At 40.6% G+C, this 21,250-nt stretch overlaps 1 protein-coding gene and 1 long non-coding RNA gene across 3 annotated transcripts in view; one reads left to right on the top strand and one right to left on the bottom strand.

Moving 5' to 3' along the window:
* Positions 1–21,250, top strand: part of CDH8 (cadherin 8) — a 153,614-nt gene that overhangs the window by 23,935 nt on the left and 108,429 nt on the right. The window lies entirely within an intron of this gene.
* Positions 769–2,981, bottom strand: LOC135422214 (uncharacterized). Its single transcript, XR_010434375.1, has 3 exons — positions 2,816–2,981; positions 1,566–1,775; positions 769–996 (listed from the first exon to the last, which is right to left on the bottom strand). It is a non-coding gene; the product is annotated as an uncharacterized LOC135422214 (long non-coding RNA).

Here is a 21,250-nt window from a genome sequence, read left to right as displayed (position 1 = left end):
TCAGGTAGTTGTGACTTCCCAAAGGTGCCAGAATATGTTGTTTCAATCAGTAAAGTAAAAGGGTCTATTTCTTGTTCTCGGGTCCTGATAGGATGTTCCTCAATTTTCTAGGGATTCATGTAACAAACCCCTTGATTTTGCATTAAAATGAGGGATGCTTTGGGATTAATTCCTTTGGTGTCTGTAGGGTTCCAGTAAGAGTTCTGGAGGCGAAGTGGGTGATACCTCATGAGTCACACCTGAGAAAGGCTGGTTTCTTTGGCTGGTGGGCAGCACTGCAGATTTAGGATGTAATAAACACACTCTCACAGGAATCACGAGAAAAGTGGCTTTGCACATGAAAATAATGAGAACGAGTTTGCATAAATTGTGTTTCTCCAAAGTTCTGTTTTGAAAGTTGGGTATTCCTTCTATTCTAGTAAAGTCAAAGATAAAGAAAGGCATAATATGTGTGGTGCAACAGACCAAGGACTTTACAGCTGAGGATCTTCTGTCTGGGTTTTGGTGGTGTATTTTTTTGGGTTATTTGACAAAGCCGGGGATGCCAATGCTGTGTTTTATTACAGAAATAATTTGCTGCAATAAAAATATTTCAGACAGTGTTTAAAGGTAACTATTATTTGAAAGCAATGTGTGAGGCACATAGAATTGAAAATAAATGTAGATAATTTTCCTAGAGATATTTAGGCAAATATTAATGTATTTGAATAGCCTCCTGGTGATCCCCGAGGAACACCTGTAGTGATGCAGAGTAATTTATAACTTTCCTTTTTCCTGAGGACTCCCTCTTAGTGTAAAAATTCTCCTTCAAGAATTCCTTTCAAAGCCTTTACTTTACAGCAGTCATGCCAGCAGCTAAGAAAAAGCAAGTGCAGCTCTCCCTGGAGACTGTCAATGCCATTCCTGAATTAACCGGAGGAATCATTAGGAGCCACAGAAGACATCCCTTATTTTTGCTTCAGGGTCTGAGCTCTGTAACTGTTTCTCATCCAGCCCCTGGTGAATAGAAGCAAAGCTGAGGGTTTGTGTTCCAACCTGATGAGCTGTGGGGTCACGCCTCAACAAGGGGGAATGTGCTGAAATAAAGGACTGACTCAGGGAGGATCACTGGAGGCAACGAGCAGAGCTGTAGGCACAGCCAGCAAAAGAGATTTCTGAGCACTTCAGAGTGCCCATGTCATTTGCTGCTTTAAATCCAGAAACCATATTATCTCATTTTCTCTTCCCTGCCTGGGAGAGCTGCTTGTGCACAATAGGGCTAAGGTGGATTTTAGTATATGCAGAGCTGGTGGGGGGCATCCAGCCATGAAGAACACAGAGGATAAAGGAATTGAACCCAGCCATAGCCCTTCCATCCTATTATTTTCTAAGGTCATCATGCTACAAGCATCATTAGGATCTATGACATGTTGTACACCCAACCTAAGAAGTCAGGATATTAAAGTGAGTGGGGAAAAAACACCTTATTTTTCAGATAATTTGGGATAATCTGCAACAGAATTGATGCAACGTGAACCTGTATGTGAAAGCATGATGCAAAAGGCTCAGCATCTGATAGCACTCACCTCAAAAAGCTTAGTGAAAATCTGCCATGTTTTTACAGAATAAGTTTTCTAAATACAGTTACTGACACTCTGGATATTCTTTTTTCACTCTTATTTCCATTTTTTTTTAATTGACTGTTTTTTTAGGCAACCTATTCTCTAATATTTATGCAGTCTGAAGCATTTAATGTAGATCACTGGCACACTCTGCAATTCCTGGTGTTGTCCTGCCTTACAGACAAGAAAATACAATGTCCACAGGCAAAAGCAAACTGTGTTTCTTACTTTGTTCAAAGTCATCTGAAACAAGACTTAATGCCAGCACAGTATTTGCCATTTGTTCATTTATTTCTGCTAATTAGTGGGTCTTGATTATTATATCCCACATGAACTGAGAGCAGGGGCTGATCCAAATATACAAGGACTTTTTGCTGAGTTTTCATTTGAATTAATAGAAGTTATTGAAATAATTGAAATTATTTGAAACGTATGCCAGGATTTTACTTGGCATGAGAAGATTTGAATGGAGATTTAAGCCACGGGATTTTTTTTAAGGGAAAGTCAGTGTGACCTTGTCTCTTGGGCAGATTTTTAAAGCATTTTACATACCCTGAAAGAACACATGGAGGGCAGTTTTGTAAATGAGGAATAGTACACCAAGCAACAGAAAACATGAAAGCTGTTAATGCTGCCATTTATGAAGCCTTGACTGAAATTTTGATCTATCTTGTTGGGTAGGAGACAGCTTCTGCCTCAAAGCTATTGCTGTCTGAAAGGGGATGCAATTTATTAATAACTTAAATATGATGTAATAGCAAATATGTTTATACTTCAATATGTTGGGCATAGGGCTTACTGACACAATGGAGAAATAAGGGGAGAAAATGGATAACTCTTAATTAGCCAATATTAGTCTTCTCATTCTGTGTAGAAGGCAACTGCACTGATCATCCCATTAAGCAATCATTTTGTAATTGATCTAAATTCTGTCCTTCCAGAAGGCCACCTGCTCATTACTGCAATTACTGATAAGCAAAGGAATGCTGAGCAGTCTATATGCATAAATAAATATTTGAATTTTTAAGGGAACTTAGGGACTAAATGTTTCTGTCTAAATCAAATGCATTCTGCACACACACTGTAACAGGCAATTCTCTGTGGGACAGTCTGATGGACAGGAAAGCAAAACCTTCCTCTGTCAGGCTGGACACCCACTCTGAGACATGGGCTCAGTGCAGTGCTCTGTGTTGGGAAATGCATGTGCTTCATACCTGTAGAGTGAGAAAAAGCAGAGCACGACTGAGTCAGTATTTATTCCAACTGATGACAACTGTGCAGGATCAGGAACTCATTCGTAAATCCTGGAAGTTGCAGAACAGCTGGAAAAGGCAGGAGACACTTTCCTGACTCTAAACCAGGCCAATGTGGCTGTGTTTTGTCCCAAGGCTCGGTTTCCATGGACAGGCTCTTTGTGAGAGGGCAACTCTGATGTCACTCTCGGGAGGCAGGTTGTCAGCCTGGCAGAATACAAATCCTGCCTCACTTTGTGTTCAGCTCTGAGAACCTCCACAGCACAGGAGGATCTGGGCTGGTGGAGGACCAAGTCACTGACCTCAGGACTCTCTTTTTCTTGACCTTTGTGCTGTAATAACCATGATAAAGTCTTCAGGCACTCAGGTCTGTCATTGCCCCCAGGAGACACTATCAAAAGAAATCTCTGAGGATCATTTCTTTGAGAATTCTCAGGGAAACCAATAATCCAGTAAGAGTTAATGATTAATTTATTCTTTTCTCAGCCACTTAATTGATAAGTCATTTGTCCTTATTATGCCTCGTGATATGTTCTCTTGCAGAGCCTGGATTTCTGCTTTGTTGAGCTTCCTGCTCTGCAGAGCTGCTTTTAGTTGATAAAAATAATTTTGAGGAGTCCACTCTTCCCGATTCTTTGAATTGCATCACATCCAATAGGTCAAATTAATTCCAAATTTGGTCAGTAAAGTCATTAGGCATTAAGTCTGTGTCAATGCATTTAATGTAAAGCCTTAAGATACAGCTTATGCAGGGTCTGGTGGAGCCAGGGAGGTGAAACAAAAATTATTGACTGCACTGAGATGAAAACTGGTGTGCATGTGTTTATGTGTGTCTATGAGAATATTAAATGAATTTCTGTTGAGAGGGACAATAATAATCAGTTAGGCAAGTGTTTCTTTAGGGGAACTGTTGCTCTTTGTGGAGTGAACTCAGTGTAGGAGCAGAAGGAATCTACAGCACTTGGGCAGCTCCCTCTGCATGTCAAATGGCAGCAATTAGGTCACCCTGGAGCCTTCTCTTCTCCAGGCTGAACAATCCCAACTCTCCCAGCCTTCCCTCCCAGCAGAGCTGCTCCAGCCCTCTGATCCTCTTGGTGCCTCCTCTGGACTCTCTCCAGCAGCTCCATGTCCTCGCTGTGCTGTTCCCCAGGGCTGGAGCAGCTCTGCAGGGGGGTCTCACCTGAGAGGCAGAGGGGCAGAATCCCCCCTACCCTGCTGCCCACACTGGGGGATCAGCCCAAGATGCAGTTTCATGGAATGATTTGGGTTGGAAGGGATCTTAAAGCTCATCCAGTCCCACCCCTGCCATGGGCAGGGACACCTTCCACCAGCCCAGGTTGCTCCAAGCCCCGTCCAACCTGGCCTTGGACACTTGCAGGGATTGGGCAGTCACAACTTCTCTGGGCAACCTGTGCCAAGGTCTCATCTCCCTCAAAGGGAAGAATTTCTTCCAAATCCTAATCTGCCCTCTGTCAGTGTGAAGCCATTCCCACTTGTCCTGTCCCTCCAGGCCCTCGGCAATAGTCTCTCTCCATCTCTCCTGCAGGCTCCCTTCAGGTCCTGAAGTCCATTAGACTGATCCTTGTAATGTTTGTGGCCTTTCTCATTTCTATAGAAATAGTGTTTAACTTTTCTGTAGTGACTGTACAGAATCCTCCCTTGATGCAGCAGGATTTTGAGCCAAAAGGGAGGGAGGGGAAAAAAAAGAAAGAGAAGGCACTGAAGGCAATTTTCCACGTGGTACCAAGTTCTGCTTTGCAGTAGGAGGAGAGCTGCAGCCACTCAGAAATCCTTTTTTATAATCACACTTGTATTGAAATACTGTACGTGGAAGCTCAAATGTTCTTTGCTAGGGCTTCTCAGAGGTAATTGAGTTATCATTTATTTCACTGGAGAATCAAAAAGTGATAATGAGACATACTTTAATTTCTAAAAGTCTTTTGTCATTCTGCACCTTACCACTGGTCTGGATTCTTTTGGAAGTGCAGGTTGCTCATTAGGAATGCGTGGAGTGAAATCATTTGAAAGAGGGAACATTTGTCCTCTGTTTCTAAATCTCTATTATTTTCAGTCGACTCTTAATATGAAACATTTCTTGTCAAGTCTGTTTTGAGAGGCATAGAGTGTTTTGGGTGCTAAATAACAGCTGATATGGTTTCACTTTTAGGAATTAATGGTGGGCTATGTAAGTAGGAAAGATATTCTTGTATATAACCTGCCAGAGCAACACTGTGGAAAGGTTTGTCCTTGGTACTGTACTGGCCTTTTATTACAAAGAGCAGGAAGAACAGTCAATAACCACTTATTAATGATTTTCTCTCTCCTTTATTGTAGTTTTAGGTACATTAGGCTCTCGGTAATTATCTCATTCATAATCCTCTATAACAAGTAATATTTTCTGCATCTTGTGAAACATAATTGGAAAATATTTTCTTTGGATGTACATTATTTCTATTCCCTCTTTAATATAACTTTCCCCAAGAGTATCTTGCCTAGGAAAAATGAGCAAGCATAATTTTATACAGGTAATCAAATCTCTCAAATTGTTGGCACATTTTCCTTCATCTCCATGGGACCAAAAGCTAACCTTCAAATAGACCTAGGCATTAAAGGGGAGGATTTCAGCACACAATTAGAACTCAAATAAGCTTGTACAAGGCAACTTGAACAGAAGTGCTATTTTGAGTTATTAGTAGTATATTTCTACTACAGAATATTCTATTTTATTAATACAGAACTGCAGGGCAATATATATATGTATGTATTAGTCTAAGTGCGTGTGTATATATCTTTGTGTATATATAGATATGTCTAATACATTATTTAAACACTGGCTTATAGCAGGAGTTTACAGCCTTTCTAAACAGTTCTATTTTTGCCCACTTAGGGCTCCAAACCACATCTTGGTGCAGGCTTTATCTTACTGGGTTGAGCAAAATAAATGTGAGGGGGGGAAATAAAGAAAGAAATCAGCATGTCTCTAGAGTCAGCATGTCTGTAGTTGCAATACCCAGCAGAACAGTTAACTTATTGCAGACCTTCTGACATAAATCCTGCTGAAGTGGGAGACAAGGAAGCCACGTGGGACCACAGATAGAAAGCCAAGGACTGGTTTCAGGCTGAGCAGACACTTTCAAGCCATAGTAGAACCACAATGAAACCTTTCAGTCTCTTATTTTTGTTGTGGAATTGAACATTCTCATTTTTTTTTCACCCATTTTGGTATCAAAGGCTCTGGTGAGTACAGAACCCAGGGAAAGATGATACTGGAAGAATATATGACTGCCCAGTTGTAAATAATTTACTGGGTGGTGTGTAATCCAGCTACCATTTTCACTGTGCTTGATTTAAGGGAGGCACTAGATGTCTCAGTGAAGATTTATTTTTTTTTATTCTACTTTGAAAGTTTGGCTTGACTTTGGTTGCATATTTATATGCAGCAGTAGGTTTATGCTGGTAATTAAGAACCTTGTGGTGTGAATATGCTCATTCTGCAAGACCGGTTTTTGGATTATTTTACATTCCATTTTCATATGTAAAGTCTGATAATTGGGGTTGAAACTTGTTTCTTTTATGTTCTTGGGCCAAGATTTTTCTATTTTGTATTACCATGAAAATATCCACTGAGTTCTTCCAATTATAAGACTTGAGTTCTAAGATAATATGCTTAGTAAGACCTTTTTGTTAATCATTGTCTTAATTTACCATGAAAACATTGTTCAAAATGGGACATTTAGTAATTGGCTTTTCAAATCTGGTGCAAATATGATTAAAAAAACCAACACCAAATACGAGAAAACAAAAGCTCTCAGTACAAAAGTTATGTTTTTAGCCTGAGTTAATCCAGAAATGGAGATGAGGTAACTTGGCTGATAGTTTTGATAGTCTGTTGGGTATATTTGGTGATGCAACAAGCTCAGATCACCTGTCTCTGCTTGGGATTCCAGCTCAGGTCGAAAGTACCTGTAACACAGTGTCAGTATTGACCCCCTCCTGTGTCAGGGTCGTAGCTCAGGCCAATATTCCTCCTCCTTCCCCATCTTTCAAGGGGTCCTGGTAGCCTGAGGTGGGTCTGTTGTCAGAGTTCTTCCCTTTGCGCAAAAAAACTAAACCTGATGAGCAAAATAAGGACCAGGGCTGAAGGGAAATGGTATAATTTGAGGGAGGGAATTAAGAAGGGTGGAAGCTGCTGTTCGGCATTCTGGTCTTGGAGGATTTTCAGATACCTGCCCAATTGTGCGAGTAAAACATTGGCTTAGGAGGTTGTCAGCATGTTCCCTGTGCTCTCTGGGTGTTGGCTGTGTGATTCAGTGCACCAGGCCCTCTGGAGAGGGGGGGTCTGTCTGTGCACCCAAGTGACGTGGAAGGGCCACACACGTCAAACTGATGGCTGGCAGCTTCCACAGACCTGGAAACAGGCACTTCCTTGTTCCAGGACTAGAGAGAGAGTTTACATAGAGTTGCCTGAAGCTGCTGGTAGATTCCTAAGTGTCTCTGTGACTCTAAGAACCCATCTGCCAATCTCCATATCAGAGAACTCTCCTGAAATGAACCTAAATGGGCACTAAATGACCTGGGAGCTGCTTAGGAAATCAAATTTTGTCATCCTCTGATGGCATTTCTTCTTTGTAGGTGGATGACCTCTCACATTCCTTATTTCCTCTCAGTATTCTTTGAACTGTACCTCAGTCTATTTTATTTATATCTAGTTTTAACATTATTTTAGCAGTGTTTCCTGTGAAGCTGACATACACTTTGAGCTTGTCTGCAAACCAGGCCTTGCAGATAAAAGAACACGTGTTTGCACATTGTGTCAAGTCTTAGGGCTGGAAAATGTAGTCAGTTTTTAAAATATCACTTAAAAATAATGAAAAGCCACACAGTACAGACACTCTAAAGGCCACAGCAGGGTAGTCAGAGGAGTGGCACGTTCACTTGCATGAGTCAGAGCATGTGCCATGGCATCTTTCTGAAGAGCTTCTCCATGAACTTGTACAGGCAAACTGTATTATTTGCTGAAGTAGAAATGGTACCTTGTGACTTTTCCAGTTGTATTGTGCCTCACTGGTACTGCAGTGAACTTCCACAAACTTCCCTTCAGTGTAGGTGACATTTTTATTGTGTTTGGATTGCTTTGTCCTGTAAACAGTGTCCTTTGCACATTCCATTCATTATTCACAGGCTCATCTCCAAAAGGTTCAAGAACTTAGTGCAGCACTTCTGCTGTGAGTGTGTGCAACCTTTGTTCCTCAGACTGGTTCTTCTCCTTCTCTGTATTCCTTTATGTTGATAAGGAAACTAAAGTTTGAGAGAGATAAAAAAAAATTAAAATCCTTTAACACTTACTTTCAGTTTGTCCAAGTGTAGCAAATCTATGCTGACTCCATGTTCAATATGATCATTAGACAAATTAGGGCGTGAGAAGAAAGGAAGATTTCGAATGAATTAATCTTTATTTTTACTAAAATACATTTTTTAAAAATTGTCCAGCTGTTCATTGTCATTTAAGATATTAGTCAACCTCACAAATTTACAAGACTTCCTCTTCTGGAAATAGGAATTTTGGAAAATTAGTTTCTTTCCAAACTTAATAATATTTGAGATGAATAGAGGCTATGGGCTGTTTTATTTATTTGCTTGAGAAGTCCATTTTTCTTGGAATGACTTTTGAGTTCAGTGAGACATTTGCACACCTTTCATCACCAAGACTTTTACACAGCCATGCAGGTCTGTGCAGGGAACTTGCTGCTCCTCTGTTTCTCTTGGTGTTCATCTTAATTCATTACATGGGGTTCACGTGGCATAACAAAGTGATGCACTTCACTGAAAAACTGTGAATATGTACTCAGAAATGTGCAGTTGTATGTACTCTGAGATGAGAGAGTCACTTTTAGTATCTATATTGGCTTTTCAAGCAGCAATAAAGGAAACTCTGCAATAATAACTGAACACTTGTGACTGGCAAACACACTCCTGCAGTTCAGAACTGGAATATGAATGGACACCCTGGGAGGCTGGCCCATTTCTGATGAAAACAGTTTTTAGAAGCATGAATTTATGAATCTACTCAGTGCAAATGAGAGTTCATTATGCTGAGAGTCCAAAAATGATGCTTCATTTATTAAATTAATACAAAAATTGTATTCAGATACTGTTGGAGCGTTTTGCAAACCTTCCTGAATACCAGAGCTGAGGCTGAAACCACTGACTTGGGTTATGGGAGGTAATGGTGAAAACAGGACAAGCTGCCAAAAACTTCCCATTCTTTGCTTGATTGAAATGAATGTGTATTTGGAACAGCACCTGTCACAGTTTCCCAATCTGTGCACTAGAGAAAATGATACTTGCCTATTTTCAAAATTCCATGTTTGTTTAATGAAAGCTTTTTAGAATTATTTTCCCCTCTAAAAAAGATTTTACCCTTTTAAGACCATCCCTGCACAACATGGATCAGCTACATCTAATTGCTGCAAGACTGGGAGCAATGGCATCTCCTGTGGTACAGTCTGAAGTAGCTTTGTGATTTACATGGACGTGGGAGAATTCATCACATAAAATTCAGGCAGATTTGATACCTAGTCACACATAACTCGAAGGCTTATTGCCAGATTTTGATATCTAGTCTGCCAGCTGCACTGTGCACTGCCCAGCTCGTTCAAACCATATGCCTTGAGCAAACAATCAGCAAAGTGTGTTAAAAGCTCTGAAAAGTACCACATTAGCCATACGTCAAACAGCTGCACGTCCTGCCCTATTAATTTGGATAAAAGCTTACCCCTTCAAAACTGATTTCTTGACTTCTTTGTTCTAAAAATGTGGCTTAAATAAAATCTGTGCATCTGCAGTGAGGTTTATAGCAACAAATTCATTCTATCTGAAAAATAATATTGAAATTCTGGCTAGGTTTTAAAAGTTTCCCCAGAGATAGAAGAGTCCATTACCAGCTTTTCTGTAGCTGGAAAGGAAACAGTCACTCACAGAGCACCCTGAAGCCTTTGTAGCACATATTCTTCATACTCTTGAAAGAGCCTTGCTCGGAGTGGAGTGCTCATTCTTGTGCCATGAGCAAAATGAAAAATGTATGCATTGTTTTCCCTCTTTCTGTTGGATTTGGCCGATGCTCACCCTGGTCAAGTCACTCTCCTGAGGGTATTTGCAAGAATGAGTCAAGAATACACTGTCAGTAATAAACTTGTAAACTGTGTATTTCTATGACTTCTTGCCTCTGTGAAGCACTTCTTTGTCTTCACTTCTATACATTTGTTTTATGTGTCCTGATTAAAATGGGTTCTGTGGTATTTACATTTGTATAGTTATGGATTGTGATTATCTGCATATTAAAAGAAAGAATGAATATGAAAATAAGGGGATAGAGTTGCTATTGTGACTGCTATAAAATCATACTTTCTCAGACCCAGAATAGTATTATTTTAGATTCAATTTTGTGGGGTTTAAAAAAAAAAAAGAACAATGCATATATTAATAAAAATGTTCACAGTGTCTCTGAGCGAGAATGAAATATTTTGCTCCGAGCAGTCTTAGTTAAATAAAAAAGGGTAACAACTATATTGTGAATGAAATATTTTGATTGTTGCTTCTTACCTCCATAATCTTCTGCTTTGATCCTCTGAAATATTTTATCAAGAGAAACCAATGTTGCAGCTGCTAATACAGAACAGCAGAGCAGCCTACTGGGGTTAGTTGTCTGTTCTTCATAGTGCTCACAGTTAAACCAAAGTGAGGCATAATTAGGCAGGTAAATTCAATCTACTTTCTATCAGTCAAACAAGTTTGTACCATTATTAATATCACCCTGCAATGTTAGGAAAAGAATCTTTGAATATAAAGGTGGTAGAGAACCTGACAGACTTTTATTGTTTCTTTTGACTGGAGCATCTCTGGGAGCAGCAAAGGCTGAGGGAGCTGGGGCTGTTCAGCCTCCAGAGCAGAGCCTGAGAGGGGCCCTCCCCAGGGTGTGTCAGGGGCTGCAGGGAGGGGGCAGAGGATGGAGCAGGCTCTGCTCGGGGGGCCCAGCAGTGGCACAGGAGGAACGGGCAGGAACTGATGCCCGGGAAGTCCCAGCTGGACAGGAGGAAGAACTTCTTTGCTGGGCAGTGACCCAGCCCTAAATAGGCTGCCCAGGAAGGGTGTGGAGTTTCCCTCACAGGAGATATTCCAGAACCCTCTGGACACACTCCTGTGCCCTGTGCTCTGGGATGGCCCTGCTGGAACAGGGACGTGGGACCAGATGAGCCACTGTGGGCCCTCCTATCCTGACCCATTCTCTGATCCTGTGATTGTGTTTTGTTTCTCTGTTGACTCGTGAAAGTTCTGACAGCAAATACAAATGACAAGGACCCAGTTCCTCTCTGCAGGGCTTAGAGTGTGGGCCACAGATGCAGCACATCATTATTTAGCCTTTGTTGCTGTTCATCACGTCACAGACCTGTAACAAGTATTGCGGAGTTTATCAACTCAGCTTCCAGTTTTCTTTTTCCTTCCATTCTAGGTTATTGCAGATGGAATGTATCTTGAATTAGCACAAGATATCTCACTGTTCTACATAGCTAAAAAGCACTAAAACTCCTTTGCATTTGTGCAGCAGTTTGCTGTTTGCTGTCCTCCAAATTCTGGTCCCCAGGACTAACAATGTCAAATGTAGTGTAAGACAGTGGCACATCCTTGGAGCTTCACACTTTCCACTTGTGGTGGAAGTGGCTGAAAATCCAACAGCATTTTGCCAGGTCTTGATGGTGGCTATGAAGTCTTAGGACTTTAGGTCTGCAGGGACATAATAACTGATATAAATACATGCTTATAAAGTTTGCTTCAAAACTGGGGATGTGGCTCCCTGCAGAAGAATTCCTCCAGCGTTAAACTGATGCCACACTGGACGGGATCCAACAGGCTCTAAACTTGCTTTTAAAAAACCTGAAGCTGGAAAAGCTTTTCAGAGAATACATCTGTATTTCTAATTTCCACCTTGAAGGATGAAATCAACTGGAGAGTTGGTGAGAATGAATAAATTGATTCACAGTGGGTTGACAACTCCCTGTGTCTCGTTTTCTGTGAAACATCTGTGGGTGATGCCACCATGAAATTTGACTGCTGGCTTGCAAGCTGGTCTACCACCACTACGTGATTAAAAACCTGTTACTCAGATATATGCAACTGGATTCATGGCACTGTTTTCCAGATTACTTTGTGTAACTTTGAATGAGTGATAAGGGGACTGGAGCAGAGCAAGGAAAAACCTGTTTCTTCGAAAAATGTCATCTCTCCGCTCTGCTGACTTTCTAGATGTGCAAGTGGAATAATGCAGCAGAAACTCAAGCCCAGAACTGAAAGTAATAATTTAGTGAGAAAATATTTTTCTTTTGAAAAAGTATTTTTTTTTCAGTTTTAGAGAAAAAAAATAATGAAGATGACTAAGTTTTAGCAAATATTACAGGGTGAAATTTCTAGCAGCCAAATCATTAAATGCATTCATTTGTAAACATCAGTGATGGAGATGACAAGTTATAGAGATCACAATTCTTCTCTTCTTGTCATGAGGAGTAGTAATTTATTATTTGAGTAATCACGCAGCACAACACAGAATTTAGATTCCCCGAGAAAAAGACTTGCACTGTTTATGAGTGTTTTAGTGTTTTATCATCATAAAATTATGAACTCAGAAAAAAAAAATTACTTTCTAAAATGCAATGCATGTACCTTGAATACAGCTGTAATACAAACCAGACAGGCAGAGCTGTGAAGCAAATGCTGTTGCACACAATATATTAACTAAAGATTTTCCTGATTTATTTCTGTAGTAGACGAAGTACCCTCACCTTCATACTACTTTAGTCAATGATGAAGGTGCAGAATGTACTCAGAAAAACATCCTTATGTTGAGCACACTTATTAAGTGCAACTGTGCTGCTCATCTTTCTTTCATCCTGAGAATTGTCCAATTTCATACAAAGATTAAATGAGACAAGAGACTCAGATGTCCTGCCAGTCTGCGCTTGGTGCTGAAGAATGAATGGATTAAAGACATGAAATTCTTGCCCAATATCTTTTTACAAAGGAAAACACAACATCATCTGATTATACAACATGGGCATTTAAATTTATTCAGCCCTTGTAGAATCTGCCTGTGGTGCTTCCCCCCCCCAAACAGACATTATTGTAGCTTTATTCTAAGGAATAATTTGCTGTATCACAGCTGGTCATCAGTGAGGCATTGTAGACTTAATTCCATGGATGGCCTTCAGTGAGGCATTGTCTGATTCACTCAGTGCTGCTCGGTGCCAGGACACACACTTGCTTACTAGCACAATGAGGAGCTTTTTATGAGTATTTGTTGTGAGCACAAGCTGTAAGTTTGTTTTTTTCAGGCTAAAGAGAAGGACTATTAACCACAAACTCCAGAGCCTCTGATTTTATAATTAGAAATCAATTGGGCAAAGCTTAGTTTTGCATATGTGACCTCTTCCCATGGCTGTATCCCAGAATGGTTTTCCCCTGAAATGGTTTGCTTAACAATTTTACGTTAACAGCTAATCTATTTGCAAAATCAGTTTGAAATAGTAAATTACCTGTGTGCTTTTGGTGGCCTCAGAGAAAAAGGCATAATCAACATGGAATTACCTGAATGGGTGTTTTTTTATAATTTACATTTTAATCTCATTGTTTATTTGTTTTAATTAAAAGCCATCACAAAACTTGTTGGCACTGTGGGGTTGCATTGACTTTGGGAAGGGCAAACATCTGGAGTTTATGTTGTTCATTTGTGTCCCAGGAGGGTGAAATGCAGCTGGACTGTGTGATGCCAGACAGATTGCTAAAGCACATTGACTCAACTGATTTGGCCACCGTGGGCCTGTGTGGTGGGGTGGACTCATTCCTGCCCTGATTACCTTGGTATTTGGGAATCCTCAGGAGGCACAGATGCAGCAATTCCCATTCCACTTATTTGTCTGGTGTTGTACACGGGGAGCTGTTTAGCTCCCTGAAAACAAGGTGTCTGGCCAGTGTGTTTAATACCACTGACCTTCAGAGTCAGTCTGACCTTCAGACCTTCAGGGGTGGGGGAACAGGACTCAACAGCTGTTTCGTTTTGTGGAAAGTAAACTACAAAGTAAACTATTACCAGTGCCAAGTGTTGTCCCTCAGGGGACAACATTCATGCCTTCATTAATGACATAGATGAATGGATTGAGTGGATGGATTGGATTTGGGAAGGAACTGTTGGCTGTGAGGGTGGGGAGGCCCTGGCACAGGTTGCCCAGAGAAGCTGTGGCTGCCCCATCCCTGGAAGTGTCCAAGGCCAGACTGAATGGACCTCTGAGCAACCTGGTCTGTTGGAAGGTGTCCCTGCCCATGGCAGGGGTGGGACTGGATGAGCTTTAAGGTCCCTTCCAACTCAAATCATTCTATCATTCTGTGATAATTTATAGCAGCCCACATTCCATATTTCTTCTGGGTTCCTGGTATGTGAGGGATGAATGCAGGCTAATGCCACTGTTGCTTTTTCCTGTACACGTGGTGCTTGATCTTAACCAAACACAACAACATGGTACAGATGTTATGTGTATGTGTATGGTCTCAATGTATAAAATATGTTGCTGTTCTGGTTAATATTGTGTTAAAAAGCTCTTTTCATGTTAAAGGGGAAATTTCTAATTAATAGCTTGGGCTTTTGCATTTGCAGTAATGAATTTACTGCGGTGGTAACAACTTATATGCTGGGGGAACAGGAACGAGGACATTATCTTTTGGGTTTTTGTCTTTTTGTCTGAGATCTCATTATCTGTGCAAGCTTATTATTTACTACCCCACAGTAATGCTGTTGTAAAAAGTGCAAGAATATCTGAGATTTGTGGTATGATAGGGCTGAGTTGAATTGAATTGGATCTAAGTAACTGCAGATGTGGCTGGTTTCATCTTTATCAGCTTATCTAAGCTTTTGCACTTAAAGGCTTCTGTCAGTTCAAAGCATAGGCACTGCTTGGTTGAACAGAGCTAAACTGTGGTAGCACTTCTTAGCCTTTCAAAAATAATTCTAATTTAATTCAAACATATGTACTACAGAACTTGGAGGAGTTTAGATATATATCAAGTAAAAATTCCTTTCCATTTTTGTAATATAAGGAGGCACCAAAAAAAAAAAAAAAGAAACATATCAAAGCTCTTGAAGTTTAATTTTAGTTTTCTCAAAAAATTCTTTTTCTTTCCAAATGAACAAATAGAATTGAGTTCTTCTTCCCCCATTCCATCACTTAAAATAAAGAAATCACTAAAATATAAATCAAGATTTAGCATCAAAGAGCAACTTTGTCAATGCGGGAATTTGGGGAGATTCTTAGAATGTTGGAATAATTATAACACTGGATTTCTTTTCAGAATAGGGATAGACAAAAATTTGCTACTCCAGAGCATAATGAGATATCTGAGTAGATTTCTGCATTTGAAATGATGGCAGAGCCTACTAGTGCAGCATAGATAAAAGGGCTTTTTATTTTGCCTTGGGTTTGGTTTGTTTGTATCTCCAGTTTTGATAGTTTGTACTTCAGCTGTGCATCATGGCACATTCAGAGGAGAGCTGGCATCCTTCCTTTTGATTGCACTTTTTCAAAGGGCAAAAATATGGACCAAATATGGAACACAAACAGATCACTTCAAAAAGAGCCTCAAAATTATGACTGGAGATTTCCGAAAGTCAGAGCAAACTCAGCCTCTTTCATTTGCTAGTAAAATATATTCAAAGCAGTAACAGAAAGGGATGTGTGCAGGAATGATTGGGTTTGTGTGTCAAATCTTGTAATCCAAAATCCTTTGGCCAAGTTAGGATCTGTGAAAGATAAGCAGGAAGAAATGATTAGGAAGAGACTGTTGAAGAACTGAGGAGGTATCAGGTCTAATAAATCCTTTTCCTTTCCCAAAACTGGGTGCATCAGCTTTCAGACTCTTATATGGCATTTGATATTTAAGAAAACTTGACTTGCCTCATAATGAGTTGCTCTATAAGGTGACAGTGTGTTTTAAAAACATAATATTCTGATCCCTGCAAAAAATAAGCAATTGAATCCCCTGCAGTACTTGTGGATTCAGCCTGGGCTGATGAGAACAAAAAGACCAAGTCCAGGAAACTGTCTGTAGTGCCTTATAGATCAGTCAGGTGGCATCAGTGTGACCCTGTCTGAGGGATCATGCATCCAGAATGGCCCTGTCATCCTGCCCTTTGGTGCAGGGGGTTCTCATGTCTAACTCAGCACGGTCTTCAACACAAATTTTGGATGGGTCTCAGATAAAGCAGCAGGATGCTCCTTTATGCACGGCACCCCAAGTGATGCAAAGAAAAGGCACAGTAGGAAAAAAAGAGGGAGAAAGCAAAGGTTGAGAGATTGGTTTGACTGAGCATCTGAGGCTTTGACTCTGTGGGACGACCCCCTCACTCCCTGGTCTCTGAATATTTCCTCTGGCAGGAGTGCACTGTGCCCATCCTTTTCCAAGACAGGCTTCTGCAGTGTTCCCCATGTTCTTTTGGAACGTGATTTATAGTGATTGTTTTCCAGGGGAAAATTATTGCCTTCCCAGGTGAGATTTCTCTTTGCTTAGTGTGGATTTCTGACTAACTGAAGAGAATCCTGTTACTGGGAATGAGGAAACTAATTTAGGAGAACATAGTGTGTGGGTGTTTGTCATCCTGTGTTATAGGTCAAAGATTTTCATTACAAACTACAAAAAAGTTTAAATAATTCAAAGGTCTTTCTATTCAAGTCAAGAAGGGCTCTCAGCAGGTACACAAAAATGTGGATTTTACTCCAGTCTTAACTCGTCCTGCTGGGAATATTTATTCAAGTTGTGCTGGCAGGTGCCAAGTCGTGGTTGTGACACTCTTTAACACAAACACACAAGACTTAAGTTTGTTTGTTAAGATATGCTAATAAGAGATATCTTGAGCTGTATAACTTCAGAGTACAATCTGAGGTCTGATTTTAGAGATAAATAAGTATGTACTAGATGGATGATTACAATGGTTGCTTGGCTCCTGTTTATTTGAAGTCTGGTGGACAACAGGCTCAATATGAGTGACCAGTGTGCTGCTGCAGCAAAAGAAGTCAACAGGATGCTGGGTCACATCACCAGAAGAGACAGAAAAGTCTTTATCCCACTCTGCTCAGTGCTTGCCAGGCCACACCTGGAATATTGTGTTCAGATTTGGTCCCTGCTATACAAAATAGATGTGAGCAACCTGGAGATGGTCCAGAGAAGGACCACAAAATAAATCAAAGGCCTGGAAGCTGCCATGTGGGGAAAGGCTGACAGGGCAGAGTTTGTTCAGACTCTGGAGTAGAAGGCTACTTCTACTCCAGGGGAGGCCTTGTCACCCTGTTCCTGTCCTTAAAGGGTGGCTGCAAAGAAGATCACAGAATGGTTGGGTTGGAAGGGAACTTAAAGACCATCTTGGGTTGGAAGGGAACTTAAAGACCATCTTGTTCCACCCCCTGCCATGGGCAGGGACACCTTCCACCAGCCCAGGTTGCTCCAAGCCCTGTCCAACCTGGCCTTGGACACTCCCAGGGATGGGGCAGCCACAGCTTCTCTGGGCAACCTGTGCCAGGGCCTCCCCACCCTCACAGCCAACAGTTTCTTCCCAATATCTAATCTCACCCTGCCCTCTTTCAGTTTAAGGCCATTCCCTTTTTCACAGGGAATCACATGGAAAAAATGAAGGGTTATATATAAAAGCTACTTGTAGGCAGATTCCAATTGGATAAAACAGGAAAATTTTCCACAATGATAACAATCACCCAGTGCAATAATCTCCCCAGGGAAGTGGTGAATTCCCCAACATTGGACATTTTTCAAATTCATCTGGACAGGGTGCTGGACCATTTTGTGTAGACAATAAAGGTTGGACTAGATGACCTTGGAGGTCCCTTCCATCCTGGTATTCTGTGGTTCCAAGAAGTCTTTAAAGCACTCAATAAAATGAATGTTTGCTGTCTACTCCTGAGTTGAATGCCAATTCTTGTTTATAACATTATAAAGTTCAAAAGAAAGTCCAATAATTGTCTCCAGCAGACTGATTTGCATCATTTCTTCATAGTAATTACATGAACAATAGGGACTCTCTACCTAAGAGCAAAATATATGTTGATCTGTATGTGCTGAAATATAATCACAGCAAATGTGTTTTAATTGTGTTTGTGACAGTGCAAAAGTAAAGGCAGGGCAGAAAGTTGCTCTAATATCTACAGAGTGAGTCATCATGTAAAAAGACCAAAACATTAAAATAAAGCTGGTTCTAATAAGGAAAATAATGAAATTATGATAAACAAAGGGAATGAAATTGCTTTATTTTTGTTGGAAGTAAAGGTTTAATTGCAGGATTTGTGTAGGCAGTAAGAATGGTTTTGCTTTTAAAGCAAATAAGAATTTAATTCTCCTAGAGCTCGAGTGCTGCTTCTGAGATGAGGAACAGATTTCCATTTCATGCACAGTTGAAATGTTGGGGAGAAAAGATACTTTTGTGTCACTTTTGTTTTGGAATATCAAAAAATGTTTTGGGCTAGACATAGTATTTTAATTAGATGGAAATAACCCCCCTTATATGATATCAAATGAAATTAATTTAAAAGGAAACATTTTATTTACATTTTAGAAAGACAAATACTTCAAAAGAGTGAAATTAATGCATATACAGGTATAAAATTTGTTGAATAAAAAAAAACAGTGAAGTGTTCTGGTCAGGAAACATTCAGAAAAAATACTGCCTTGGTCCTTTCCCAAACCATTTGTTTCAACTTTCCAATAATATTCAGCTGAATGGTTGAAGTGAGAGACTCTCCAACTCCCTGACAGGAGGGGGGAGCTTGGGGGGGTCGGGCTCTGCTCCCAGGAACCAGCAGTAGGACAGGAGGGCACAGCCTTGAGCTGCCCTCTCATAGGTTGGATATTGGGAAGAAGTTCTTTCCAGAGAGAGTGATGAGGCGTTGGAAGAGGCTGCCCAGGGAGGGAGTGGAGTCCCCGTCCCTGGAGGTGTTTAAGGACAGACTGGATGTGGCATCAGTGCCATGGGCTGGGTGACAAGGTGGGCTTGGGTCACAGGTTGGACTCGATGGTCTCAGAGGGCTTTTCCAGCCTGGTTGATTCTGTGATTCTGTGATTCTGTGATTCTGTGATGAGTGTCACTGAATTATTATCCTTGTCCGAAAAGAAAAAGAATCACAGGTGAAAAAATATATTCAGCTCCAAGGGTAAGGCCAGTATTTTAAGGGAGGCTTCTTGGTGATCCTTAGGATTTGTAACTACTCAGTTTGTCCCGAATATTAAGCCTCTATTTGTGTGAGAGTTTCACCAGCAGCAGCACGGGAAGACAGTGTCATCTTTGCTCTCAGGGCTGTGGTGCTGCTCACTCGGTTACTGTGGTGACACATTCAGCCTGTGCAGGGATGTCCCTGATGTCCCTCTGTTCACATCCAGGTGATAAGGATACCTTGATTGCAGGAAGGCAAACATGATGGGTTTGTGGCTCATGGAGGGCTCCAGGTGACTTGCTGGTGTTCAGGATGTGTGACCTGCACCCCGGGCTGGGTGACATGGCTGGTTTGCTGATGAGTGTCTGTGCTTGGGCTATCAATATAAAGTGTCACTTCTAGATGAGAATCAGGCCAGAAGAGAGCTTTAGCCACAGGGAGGGAGAAGAAATGAGCTTGGCAGCAAGATTCAAGACAGAATAAATAAAGTTTGGGAGTATTCTTAACAAAAAAATACAGTCACTATTGAATATAACGTGGTCCAAATCAGGTATTTTTCCTGGAAAAAAAAATAAACTCAAAGGCTCCATATCCATTCCTTTCACTGTCTTCTGCAGTCAGAGAAGCTTTTGAAATCCATGTTATCTTTGCAAACAACTTGTGACCCACCTTACAGAATGTAATTCTTTGTATTCTCCTTGATTTTAACCAGCTACTCTCCTAATTTCTTCTTGTAAAGATTTCTTGGAAAAGCTTCTTCCCATCAAGCAACTCGCCCATCCCTTTGATGGTGAGGGATTGTTTCTCCAGTGTTTCTCCACAAGCTTAAAAAATCAGTTATTGTCCAACCCCTTGTAGACAAGAGCAGGAAAAGGAAAAAAAAAAGGACTTACCAAATGTAAAAGTCTCCAGGTAAGCCTCAAAGTGAATATTATCACAGGCATTCCTGGATCTGGGGGGGTTTCCTCTTTGCCTTGGACTGTGGATTGTTAGGCTTTTACATCAACAACAAAAAAAAAAGCCCTGACCATGTTGTAGTCAATAAACTGGCATCTGGAAGTTAAATATTCTCAGCTTCATTTTCCATGGCAATATTTAAATTGCCTAACATTAATGTAACTTTTTTCTCCATGTGTTTTAGGAGCCATATGCTTGGTATTTATTTTCTTTTGTTTCTTCCTGCTTTCCCATTTATTTACTCTAGATATTTCTATTTCTTAGGCATTTTCATCCTCCAAACTGGCTGATATTTGGGCTTTGAGTTTCACCCCCAGTGTCCCTTTGGAACTACATCTCAGCAGACAGAAGAAAGATGAGATATGATGATTACTTTTTTCTTGTGACAATATAGCATATTTTAGCTGGAGGCTTTTTACATTTTTCTCTATTATCCGTCACCTAATCTGCATAACCTCATTCCTTTTTATTGGTAAAGGACAGATGTCAGACTTGTAACTATTTAACTCATATTAAAGTTATTTTTTAAAGGCTGAGGAGTAAGTAGAGAGTATATAATACAACTCCACTGCAGTCTGCCATTCTGCCTTAGAAATAAAAGCACATTCTGTCCAGGTCTAGAGAATGGTTGGAGTTAAGGTCATATTCATCTAAACTCTTAGAATTGTACTGAGTAGAGAGTGACCAAACTGGAAAACAGCATCCAAGGCTTAAAGTTACAGGAGAGCTGGAAAAACTCCAAGGTATTCAGAGATCTATTGGCAATGAATCTTTAAACTGATTTCTCTCAATACTTATGCATTCTACGAGCTCCAAGAACATGACCCGTCAGCAAGGGACTGTTCAGGCAACAATTGACAAACCTAAGAATTTTTCAGTCTTTTCTGGATTCTTTCACAGGCTTGGACCTGTTTGTTAAACCTGCATATCAATAATATATGAAACCAAAGCAGAATGTATAACTCGCTCAGGAACTCTGCTTTTCTTATGTGTTTCTCTCCTATTATAGGAACTGTCAGTGTTGCAGTCCCACAGAATTTCTGTGTGTTTCCTCTTGGGTTTTGTGCTGGTTAGAAGAGCAGGGTTTCATTCAGGCTAATTATTTTTTTTTTCTTAAAAAATAACGTTTGAGCCTGTTCTACCGCTGTGTCATAGCACATTCAGGAAAGCAAAGGAGCCTGCAGAACCC

This window comes from Pseudopipra pipra, chromosome 14 (genome assembly GCF_036250125.1).
Source record: "Pseudopipra pipra isolate bDixPip1 chromosome 14, bDixPip1.hap1, whole genome shotgun sequence".
In the NCBI taxonomy this organism is placed as follows: domain Eukaryota; kingdom Metazoa; phylum Chordata; class Aves; order Passeriformes; family Pipridae; genus Pseudopipra; species Pseudopipra pipra.
Note: the sequence above shows the minus strand (reverse complement) of the source record. Positions and strands in the feature narration are given on the sequence as shown.